The sequence below is a fragment of the Geotrypetes seraphini genome, chromosome 3, assembly GCF_902459505.1.
Source record: "Geotrypetes seraphini chromosome 3, aGeoSer1.1, whole genome shotgun sequence".
In the NCBI taxonomy this organism is placed as follows: Eukaryota; Metazoa; Chordata; class Amphibia; order Gymnophiona; family Dermophiidae; genus Geotrypetes; species Geotrypetes seraphini.
This window is the reverse complement of record NC_047086.1, coordinates 78,785,417-78,797,780: the sequence shown is the minus strand read 5'-3', so window position 1 is coordinate 78,797,780 and position 12,364 is coordinate 78,785,417. Positions and strand designations below refer to the sequence as shown.

The following is a 12,364-nucleotide window of genomic DNA, read 5'->3' as shown; positions in this document are numbered from 1 at the left end:
CTGCTAGGAATCAGGCTTCCATATATAGGTATAATTCCATATTTGAAAGCCTGACCTTTAGTGATAATATCATGCTAATTGCTTCTAGAGGTGTTGGTGTCCATTTTAGATTCTGGCAACCACAATATGGGAGCAAGTGAGCATAGTTCCCCACCTCCCCCTTAGACATAGTGGGTAGGGGTGCTTGGGCTCCAGGGAAGGATATGGAAAAGGCTGCCAAATGTGAGGCTTGTGCCTGCACATGGTGGTCTCCATAGAGGGGTCTGCTTCTGCTAGGAGTGTGTTGGTTGATGCTGGGGGCTTCTACTGTAGGGTTGTATGATGCAAAGGGCACAAAGTCTGGTGATGCTAAGGGTTAATACAAGGGAGGACAACATTTGTGTCAGAAACATGACCACTTTTATATCTGAAGACTTTTCTCTTTCTTTTTTTTGTAATTCTTTATTGATTTTCAATTTGAGTACAAAGTGCAAAAATTTTACAAACAAGTAATATATTGAACAGCACTTACATCCACTCAAATAATAATACAAAATATATTCCCCCCCCCCCTTCCCTGGATGTATGTGAGAGTCATGTAGGAATTAAGGGCTTATACAATTAATCAGATTTAACAAATTCCGTTAATTGTATCTTCCAATGATTTTTGAATCATGATATCCAAATATTTTATACCCTCTTCCTTCCAAAGGAATGGGAATGGGTCAAATAAACCTTTCACACAATGCACATTTAATGGAAGAACCTCTGATTTGCTCCAATTTATTTTGTAACCAGAAAATTTGCCAAATTGATAAATTAATTCCAGTAAATGTGGGTTGGTAGATTCAGGATTCTTCAAATGAAGCAAAGTATCATCTGCATAGGCCGAAACCTTATAATCTCGACCTGCATATGGAATTCCCTGTATCTCCTTTGCCTGCTGAATGGCCAACCACAAGGGTTCCAAAACAATATCAAAAAGCAAAGGAGATAAGGGACATCCTAGTCTAACTCCCCTCTCCAGACAAAAACGCTCTCAGAATGTATTATTAATATATAATCTGGCAAAAGGGGAACTATACAAGGTTTAAATCATTTGAATAAATCCAGATCCTATTCCAAACCAATCCAATGCTTGATACATGAAAGTCCATTCTACACGATCAAAGACCTTCTCTGCATCCAAAGAGACAGAAAAGGCTGGATCCTCTATTGTTTTTGCTAAATTGAGCATATGAAGTGCCAATCTGGTATTGGTTGCAGAATGTCTTTGAGCAAGTAAACCTGTTTGGTGCATACCAATCATATAAGGAAGAACCTTGGCTAATCTTAAAGCCAATAATTTGTCCAGGATTTTCCCATTCACATTAATTAAAGAAATAGGCATGTAGTTTGAAACCAACATGGGATCTCTTTTTGGCTTTGGCAAAACAATGGTTAACGCTTCCGCCATAGTACCTGATATACAACCCTTAATAAGTTGTGATTGATATAAATTTAAAAGATGAGGTAATAGTATATTTTGAAAAGATTTGAAAGACTCCACAGTGAATCCATCACTACCCGGAGTAGATCCAACTCTGAGAGACCTCAATGCTGTCTGGAGTTCCTTAAATGATATAGGCACTTCAAGATTTCCTTTTATATACTCTAGAACTTTTGGCCCATTAATTAAGTTTAAAAAATTTTTTTCTTCAATTTCTTTATTTGAATAAAGCTCAGAAGAATATAAAGCTTTATAATAATCCAAAAATTGTTTAAAAACATTTCCAATGTGGGTATGAATTTTACCTTTCTCATCTTTAATGGCCACAATCTTTACTTTTCTTTTTTTAGCCTTAAGATAGTTAGCCAATGATCTACCTGCTTTATTCTAATTTCCATAATACAGAGCCTGCTGAGAAAACAAATCTTTCCTAGCCAATTGTGAGGAAATCTCATTATATTTATATTTAGCTTTCATCAGGGCATTCAAAGTATCTTTTTCCATTTTTGAGGCCAATTGTGACTCTAAAGTCAAAATAGTTTGTTCCAGATTGGAAAATTCTGATTTTAGCAGTTTCCTAATATGCGCCGAATATGAAATTATTTGCCCTCTCATTATAGCTTTGAAAGCATCCCATATAGTTTCCAAAGAGATTTCTCTGAGGTGTTGAGTTAAAAATACTCATTCATTTTTATTTGAATTTCCTCAAGAAAGTTTGAGTCCGCAAGCAGAGTATTATTAAACCTCCAAGCAGGTCTATTAGAATCTTCTTCAGTAAACTGGTATACTATCCAAATTCCAGCATGATCCAGTAAAATAATTGGATCTATGCTGTCTTTTGTAACCTGTTGAATTAAATGATCTGAACCAAAAAAATAATCAATTCTTGAAAATGATTTATGAACATGGGAACAAAATGAAAATTCACGAGCATTAAAATGAAAAATCCACCAAATATCCTTTAATCCACATGTATGAGCAAGATTGTCCAATCCTAATGATTTTAATTGCTTATTAGGCTGTTTATCCATTATGGGATCCATGACAGCATTGAAGCCTCCAGCCACGACTAAATTTGTCGTAGCCAGTGACAGAATTAACTGTTATAGTTTCTTAAAGAAATCAGCCTGATTCGAGTTAGAGGCATAAATATTAAGAAGCGTCAGGGTATCATTTCCTGAACTCATATCAACCTTGAGCCATCTACCCAAGGGATCTGCCCGAAAGTTATCAAATGTAGCAGAAAACCTCCTATTGGCCAGGATAGCCTTCTTACACCTGCCTTCTTACCTATTGCAGGTGCAAAAAAACCCCAATGTTTTATCCACCACCCCCTTCCAATTTAACAGCTTTGCATGCCAATAAATGTGTCTCCTGTATGAAGTAAATATTGGTAATACATTTTTAAAGTCATTTTATTCGATTAATACATGTTAATAAATGAACCCTCAAATTCCAATTATCCAAATATCTGTATAATATTTTCACACACATCCAGGACCCAAATCCATAAAAACCCCTATTCCCTCCCATATCCTGCTGACTCTTGTCTCCATGATGCCCATGGCTGGCCACCCATCTCTTCTCATCCGTCGTGTAAAATCGTCACATCGCAGTTTGGTTTCTAAAAAGACAATGGTTTTGTTTTCTTTTTCGCTCATAATTTCTTCCATTAATCGAAGCAGCTTATCATCCTTCTCACCATCCTGGCATACATCCACAATCTGAAGAATATTGTGATTTGCACTCAGCTCTAATGCGCCAATGTTGATGTGAACATAATCCTTTAAAAAGCCTTCAGGTAGCTGTCTCACTTCTTTGGGCCATGTTGCACTCCACATCAATGTCTGTCTATCAGGTCTGATTTGGTCCACAATTTTTCTTATTTGAGGTTCAAAACACATATCAAGCATTCTATCAGCTTCATCGAGCACAAGGTATGTACATTTTCTAAGATTGGTCTTTCCAGCTTCTAAAAAGTCTATCAGTCGTCTAGGAGTTGCAATGCAGATTTCAACACCTCTTTCTAGATCACGAATCCCCTCCCTTAAAATAATATGAAATAATAATAATAATATATAATAATATGAATAATATGAAAACTTGGATGGAAGCATTGGATTAACAGCCTCCAAGTCCACCCCAATGACCTACATTCCTTCCCAATCCAACATGTACTTTATAATAATTATATTCCCAAACCCCATAATTATAAATCATACAGTAATTGAGATTACCTAGATCATTTCTGAAATATCATTTTACCATAAACAGAAGAAAACTATCAAGTAATCTCATTTCCCAACTCTTCACATTTCTAAATCATACAGTAAATAAATTTGCTCAATTCATATCTGTAATATTCTGTTACAATAAATAGAACTATCAATTAATCTCATTCCCACAATCTATTAAGAAATACCGTGACTCTATTAAATATATATATGGCACTACTCATAGAAAAGGTAAGATTTAAGAATTATATATCATAAACATAAGATAATATTTACCCTATAATAAATCCATTTATAATCTTTGAAGACACTTTTATCAAATATCCTAAAACCCCTAGATGAGTTAATTTCATTTCAGTATTTGTATAATATTAATCCCCCCCTTTGAAAATATGAATAAATTCATTTCAATTCATTTAATCCATAAAATTCATTTTGAATATAGCATCCAATCAACTACTTAAAAAACCAGAATAAAGCACTGCCCATTCCATTTAAAATAATTAAAGACATTCTCTATTAAATATCTGAAAACATATGCCCATTAGATATTTTCAGCCTTTGTACAGAAAATATCCCTGTTGTAAACACACTATATATTAAAATTACTCAATATATTGCGCATTGAGCTAGCATTAGTTCTAGCTGCGTAGCATGGGTTTACCGCACGGGGCAATTCAGCTTGCGCTAAAAACGATATCGCAGCTTGGTAAAAGGAGCCCTATGTTTCATCCTTAAATAATAATAAATCCCTCTCCATCCAGGCTGTAAATACTGACTCTACAGCATCTTCAACTCTAGCTGACCCAGAGGATGAAAGACCCATTTCAGGGAATGAAGCAGAGATTATGAAAATGAAGCAGAGATAATGAAATATACAATGCTATCACTGAGAAACTGAACCACCCCTATCTTTTGGTTTTCAAGCAAAAATTAATATTACAAATCATTAAAATTTATATTAAGATCTCCATCATAAATCAGAACACTGGAAGGAAAGAGAACTGTGAAGACTAGCAGACCAATCACTGGCCTTACTTGGAGACAAAAAAAAACATAGAAACATGATGGCAGATAAAGACCAGATAGCCCATCCAGTCTGACCATCCACAGCATCCACTATCTCCTCCTTTTCCTAAGATATCCCATGTGCCTGCCCCATCCTTTCTTAAATTCAGACATTGTCTTTGTCTCTACTGCCTCTACCAAGAGACTATTCCATGTATCTACCACCCTTTCTGTATTTCTTTAGATTACTCCGGAGCCTATCACCTCTTAACTTCATCCTATGCCCTCTCATTCCAGAGTTTCCTTTCAAATGAAAGAGACTCGCATCATGCACATTTATGCCACATAGTTATTTAAACATCTCTATCTTATCTCCCCCTTCCTGCCTTTCCTCCAAAGTATATATATTGAGATCTTTAAGTCAGTCCCCATACATCTTATAATAAAGGCCACTGACCATTTTAATAGCCTTCTTCTGGACCGACTCCATCATGGTCTTCCTGAAAGTGATCAATTCCCATGGTGTCTGACATCTTTCTAAGGTGCCCACTGTTACTATAAAATTTTGTGAGTGCTGGTTTAACTGGAGGAAAAAGAACCTTGGAAACTAGCAGACCAACCACTGGTCTTACTTGGGGATATATAACATCTTGGTCTTCCTGGAAGTGATTGATTCCCACAGCATCTGAAGCTTTTCCAAGGTGCCCATTACCACTATAAAATCTTGTGAGTACTGTAGTCTGTGGCTGCAAGGCATGGCAAAAGGAGCATTCCCTGCTCCTTAAAAAGCCCTTGAAGCACCAAGGAGTGACAAGGATGTTATAAGAATCTACTAATCCCACTGTATCTCCCCTTGCTCAATGAATGATTGCCTTTTTTTCTCTTTCCCTAATTTCCCTATGCAAATTTTATTATAATCTAACTTTATTGGGGGGGGAGTTTCCTCAAAGTGTTTTGAAGTTTGTTTTATGTATTGTTTTCTACTCCCCAATTTATATTCATTGTAAACTGCTTAGATTTTAACCCTGATTTTATATTTGCAGTATATTAAATAAATTGAACAGATACTTTGGCTCCATCATAAGATTTCCCCATATCACTTCCAGTTCATAAGAACATAAGAATAGCCTTAATGGGTCAGACCAATGGTCCATCTAGTCCAGCATCCTGTCTTCATGGAGGCCAATCCAAGTCACAAGTACCTGACAAAACCCCAAATAACCCAAATAGCATTCCATGCTACTGTCCCATGTCTATCTCAACAGCAGACTATGGACTTTTCCTCCAGGAATTTGTCCAAACCTTTTTTTTAAAACCAGCTATATAAACTGCTCTTACCACATCCTCTGGCAATGCGTTCCAGAACTTAATTATTCTCTCAGTGAAAACATATTTCCTCATTGGTTTTAAAAGTACTACTCTGTAACTGCATCAAGTGACCCTAGTCTTGTACATCCTGATGCAGTAAAAAAAAAATTGATTCACTTGTACCTGTTCTATAGCACTCAGGATTTTGTAGACTTCAAACATATCTCCACTTAGCTGCCTCTTTTCCAAGCTAAAGAGCCTTAACCTTTTTAGTCTTTCCTCATATGAGAGGAGTGCCATCCCCTTTATCATCTTGGTCGCTCTTCTATGAACTTTTTCTAGTGCCACTATACCTTTTTTGAGATAAGGAGACCAGAACTGAATGCAATACTCAAAGTTAGGTAGCACCATTGAGCAATACAAAAGCATTATAACATTCTTAGTCTTGTTAATTGCACCTTTTCTAATAATTCCTAGCATCCTGTTTGCCTTCTTGGCTGAAGCTGCACATTGGGCAGAAGGCTTCAGCATATTGTCTACGATGACATACAGATCCTTTTCTTAAGCGCTGACCCCCAGGATGGTCCCTAGCATACGATAATTATGATATGGATTTTTCTTCCCAAGGTATATCACTTTGAATTGTCCACATTGATTTCATCTGCCCAGTCTTCCAATTTCCTAAGGTCTTCCTGCAGTTTTTCACAGTTCGCATGCATTTTAACAACTTTGAACAGTTTAGTGTCATCTACAAATTTAATCACCTCGCTCGTAGTTCCATTTATAAATAAGTTAAATAGCACCGGTCCCAGCACAGATCCCTACAGCACACCACTATTTACCCTCCTCCATTGAGAAAAATGGCCATTCAACCTTACCCTCTATTTTCTGTCCGATAACCAGTTCTTAATCCACAATTGAACATTGCCTCCTATCCCATGACACCTTAATTTTCTCAGGAGCCTCTCATGAGGAACTTTGTCAAAAGCCTTCTGGAAATTGAGATACACTACATCAACTGGCTCGCCTTTATCCACATGTTTATTCACACCTTCAAAGAAGTCAAGCAAATTGACAAGAACTCCCTCAGCTGAAACCCTGCTGACTCTGTCTCATTAAATCATGATTAAGAACTGGTTATCAAACAATTTTGGTGCCAATTTTTTAGGCACCGATAGGCGCCTTGAAACAGTTAAAAACGTTGTTTAAATTGTGGGGGTTTTTGGGTTTTTTTTTTTTACTGAGTTTGGGTGCCTGCCGGAATCTAAAAATTTGGTGCTGGTTAGAGAATCTGGGCCTGTATGCTTCTCCATATGGACATCCCTTGCATTTACATGCTAAGTAAGCTGCACACAATAGTAACAGAATAAAAGTTAGCATCCACTAGCACTAATGCACATAATTGTAACCATCATGAGTGTAAGTGCTAGTACTGTATAACACAAGCATGCATATTGGCACCTAACATTAGGTGACCTGTTATATATCAACCTCCCTGCTCCAGAAACCCACCTCTAACTCAAACTAAGGGTCTGTCTGATAATTAATGAGAGAAAGGAAAAAAAAAATCATGCAACATGAAATAACAGACTCTAAGACTCTGGGCAGGCAGCAGGTCATATGAATTACACTATTCAGTACTAAAAGTGTGTGAATGACCTATACTATTTATTTATTCCTATACAAGATTTATTTTTCAATTTATTTTTCCACCACACATCCCCTCAGAATGTGCATACAATGACCAGTGGCCTACCAATACATGAAACTATAGCGATGATACATTAAACACCCCTCCAAAAAAAAAAAAAAAGATAGGTAAGCGATTTCAAAATCAGTAAGATCCAGTTCAAAAACAAATGTACCGTATAAATAAACTGTTTTATTGCAACAAGCACTGACAATTCTCAATTGCCCAGCATGACCATGTTTTACCCCCTGTGGTGATGTGATGACAAAAAACTGTCAAAATAATAAATATTAACACATATTAAACTTTTGAATACATAGTTTAAAAAATATTCAATAGTACCCAGTAAGTTGCAACCAAGTTCAAACGTTACAACAAACAATATATAGTATATATTCAAATAGTTTAACTCAAAAATAAAAGATTTAATACTCAGGAAGTACTATTCCAGACTCAGAAGTTACTAGCAATAATTAAAAATGAGCATACAACATCATTGTTTAAGCTTTGACCTTTACAAAATACACTGATCTGTGAATATCCATAGTGTGCAACTTCAAAGGATCAGGGATCGGGGAGGGGTTTGAGCAAATCAGGGGCATGCCAGGACTTCCACAGACATGTTACAGAATACATGCAGTTACATGCCTAACTGCCTTCAGTTATGCATGAGCACTTACATCAGCTTAAATGCAGCATTTTATCAAGGCAGACCTGCACGGATCTGCCATTACAGAACTGATGCTCAGTGCCCAATTTTTGGTGACCTTTCTTTAATTTATCCCCTGACTACTCTGTGGCTTCATTGTGCAAGATCAGAACGATCAAACAATATTAAATTTTGCTCATCAAACAATTGGTAGCTAATAAAGGCTGTATAAAATTGGTGTAATATGATAAACCACAAAGCACTCTACTAACAAGTTTGCTGCTACATAAACTAGTAGGAGAATTCAAATTAGCTTCAAGAGCAACTCAATGAAAAAAATGAGTTTGATCTCAGTAGTAGAAAATTTAAAGATTACAGAAATGATTGAAAGCCTACAGCAGGTAACAAGGGATGAAGCCAGTGTAAAACTAGCTTTAAAAAAAAGGCCCCGGACAAAGCTGAATCCAAGGTCATCTCTAAGCTTTCCAGTTTCTGCAGAAAAGCTTCTTTTACATTGTCAGCCATTCTTGGTTTTAAAAGGCAGGTCAGGATCCATATTCCATTTTGTATTGTCTTATTTTTCTCCCTTTATTTTAGAAATTTTACACTATTTATTTATATACCACTTATTACCTAAGTAGTTTACATTCAGGTACTCACATTCTATCTAATGTACCTGGGGCAAAGGGGGATTAAGTGACTTGCCCAAGGTCACAAGGAGCCGCATCGGATTTGAACCCACAACCTTATATATATATATATATATATATATATATATATATATATATATCTAAGTAGTGTGTGGCACAGTGGTAAGAGCTACAGCCTCAGCGGCTCCTTGTGACCTTGGGCAAGTCACTTAATCCCCCTTTGCCCCAGGTACATTAGATAGAATGTGAGTACCTGAATGTAAACTACTTAGGTAATAAGTGGTATATAAATAAATAGTGTATATATATATATATATATATATATATATTTTTTTTTTTTTTTAGAAAATGTGTGGTATATCAAATTAAATTAGACATGGACTTAGAAGCTTTGGGGTTTTTTTTTGTATGCATATTTAAGGTCATCATATTCATAGATAGTTATTCCTGTACTTTTAAAAGGCAGTTATTCAACAATAACAATATTAATATGAAAATCTTGCTTGTCAATACTGTATACTTGTCTATTCCTAATGAGAAGAGACAGTCACACAATGGTTGCATTTAACATGTGCCCAAATCTCCAACTAGTGTACACGTTTACATTACTACTACTACTTGTTTCTATAGCACTACTAAATATACATGTTATATGCAGGTACAGTCTCGAGTGCACAATCTAAGTTTTGTAATGAGAGCAATGGAGGATTAAGTGACTTGCCCAAGGTCACAAAGAGCTGCACGGGGAATTGAGCCCAGTTCCCCAGGATCAAAGTCCACTGCAGTAACCATTAGGCTGCTTCTCTACAACTTACAATACAGTGCCATATGCATTCAAGCATACTGGTTAAATTAGGCACCAACTGGCCTTAAGTATCAATAATAGCCCTTAAATGGCAATTAATAGTTCAAATTGGCACTAATTTATAGTTGCATTTAGGTGCTAGTCTATAAACTTACTCTCAGATTCTGTAAAGTCCACCTAAAGTTAGGCGCCTACATAGCCTTCAACTTATGGCCCACTCCTCTCTGCCCTATCTGCTCAGCACCCTAGCAAGCAGTTTAACCATCTCTTCTAACTGTAACCCCTACTCTGTCATCCTGTCTTGATTGATTAGATTGTGAGCTCACTCGAGCAGGGATTGTCTCCTTTGTGACTCTGTACAGCATGGAGGATGTCTGGTAATGCTCTAGAAATAATTAATAATACTAGGCACGTAGGCCCAGATTCTCGAACCACGCAATTGGCGGCTGCTGATATTGACACTCATTTGAGAATTTGGGCCTTAAGTCATAGGCTTAATCTGTGCTGCTAATCAGCATTTAACACCTTAGAATTGTTGTTAATTAGACTTAATTGAAAGTTAGGCATACAACTCATAAAGCATGATTCAATAAAAAGTAGACATCTAGTCCAAAGTGTGTAGTTGAAAGTGGGCATGTTTAAGGGCAGATTGTGGGTGAGTTTTTAAGTTACGTACCTGTTTTTGACTTAGGTGCCCTGATGTGCCTAACTTAGGTACAGATATTTAAGCCCAAAAAACCCTGGCATAAATATGGTGTGCCTAAAAGTTAGAACGCTTAGCAATGCCTAAGGCTGCTTAGTCAGTGCTAAGTGTGATTCTACACAGTGTGCCTAACTTTTATAGAATCATGCTTAGTGTCGGGGGGGGGGGGGAATCTAGATTATTGGTGGTATATGATCAGCAGTGCATTTGATCACTGATATAATTCATTGGTGACAAAACATTGGGAGTTGTATTCTATGAAGGACAGTAGATGCCTACATAGGCATACATAGTATGAAAGAGATACCCAGAGGCAGAGCCAGAAATGTGCCCCTACACCTTTAAGGAGACCTTCCAGCCTGGGAAAGCAGAGCCCCCATCTTCCCCGGGGAGGCAGGCCATCTGAGCAGCCCTGCTTTCTGGACTGCTTGTAGTTCCAGCCAGATATATCTCCAAGAGCTGGAATAGAAGTGCAAGTCCTGGAATGGAAAGGAAATCTCCTCAGTATTCATGGGAAGCCAGGCCCTATATGGCTGCTCCCAGAACTTCTGGGAAGTTTGAAGTTCCACCAGGAAGTGAACTGGATTGCTGGTTGAGAAGGCTTCCTGAGGAGAATGGGCCAGGATGGGAAAATGAGTTCCTGCGGGAGCAGGAAGAAAATTGTCCCCGTGTCATTCTCTAATCCTGATTCTAGATTTTTTTGGACCCATTCAATTGATCTTACAAAGATTTAACATTACTAATTGACTTTCTGAAAACTCTTTGATCTTAAATCCATATATGAGTACATCAGTGGTATCTTGGCTATCAAAGAGACTTCTTTCTCTCACTCTTACTCCTATGTTAGGTTCTTCTTCCATATTTCTAGTAGATGGATTTAAATATTTAGGTGTGATCATAGATCACTCCCTGTCTTATGGCCCACAAATTCCAGTCCTAGTAAAACAAAATATATTTTTGGGCACTTGGTTTCTCTTAGTATAAGACTACCTAGATAAACCATCACAGAAAAATTTGTTTCATGCATTAATTGTATAAAGCTTAGATTATTGTAACATGTTTATTGAGACTTCCACATTTATTTATGTAATCCTGGTTCTTCCTCGTGGCCAGTCCATGGACTCCTGCCAGCTCACCAAGTTGGTCGCTTGTAACTAGGGTTAAAAAAATATATAATTTTTTTAGTGGGGCACAGTTGCAGGGATGGACTTACTCCGGTAGGCCAAAGGATCACAATCCCGGGGTTCAATCACACTCACTCACTCAGTCCATCACTTAATTACTTGCCCAGAAATAAAGCTGAGACAATGGTGCAATTGATAACTAGAGCTTTTAATTGAATTTGATTGATGAGTCAATGCAGATCTATTTAAGAACAAGAATAGCTTTACTTGGTCAGGCCATCTAGCTTGGTAATCTTTCCTTACAGTGGCCAATCCAGGTCACTAGTACCTGGCAAAAGCCCAAATAATAGCAACATTCCTTGCTACCAATCCAGAGTAAGCAGTGGTTTTTCCCATGTCTGTCTCAATAACAGACTATGGACTTTTCTTCCACGAAATTGTTCAAACCTTCCTTAAAACCAACTATGTTAACCGCTCTTACTACAATCTCCTTTTGGTATACAAATTTAATCTGGTTCCAAAATAGGCAGGTGGTACAATCACTTCACACATACTGTATAGTGTGACCATATGGCTCCAGAAAAAAGGGGACGGATTGAGACATCCGGGTTTTACTTCCATTGAAAGCAACCAAGATGTCTCAATCTGTTCTCCTTACTTCCATTGCTTTCAATGGAAGTAAAACCCGGATGTCTCAATCCGTCCCCTTTTTTCTGGAGCCATAT

At 37.2% G+C, this 12,364-nt stretch overlaps 1 pseudogene; it reads right to left on the bottom strand.

The window, feature by feature from the left end:
• Positions 1-2,878: 2,878 nt before the first annotated feature.
• Positions 2,879-5,419, bottom strand: LOC117357177 (annotated as a pseudogene).
• Positions 5,420-12,364: the final 6,945 nt, after the last annotated feature.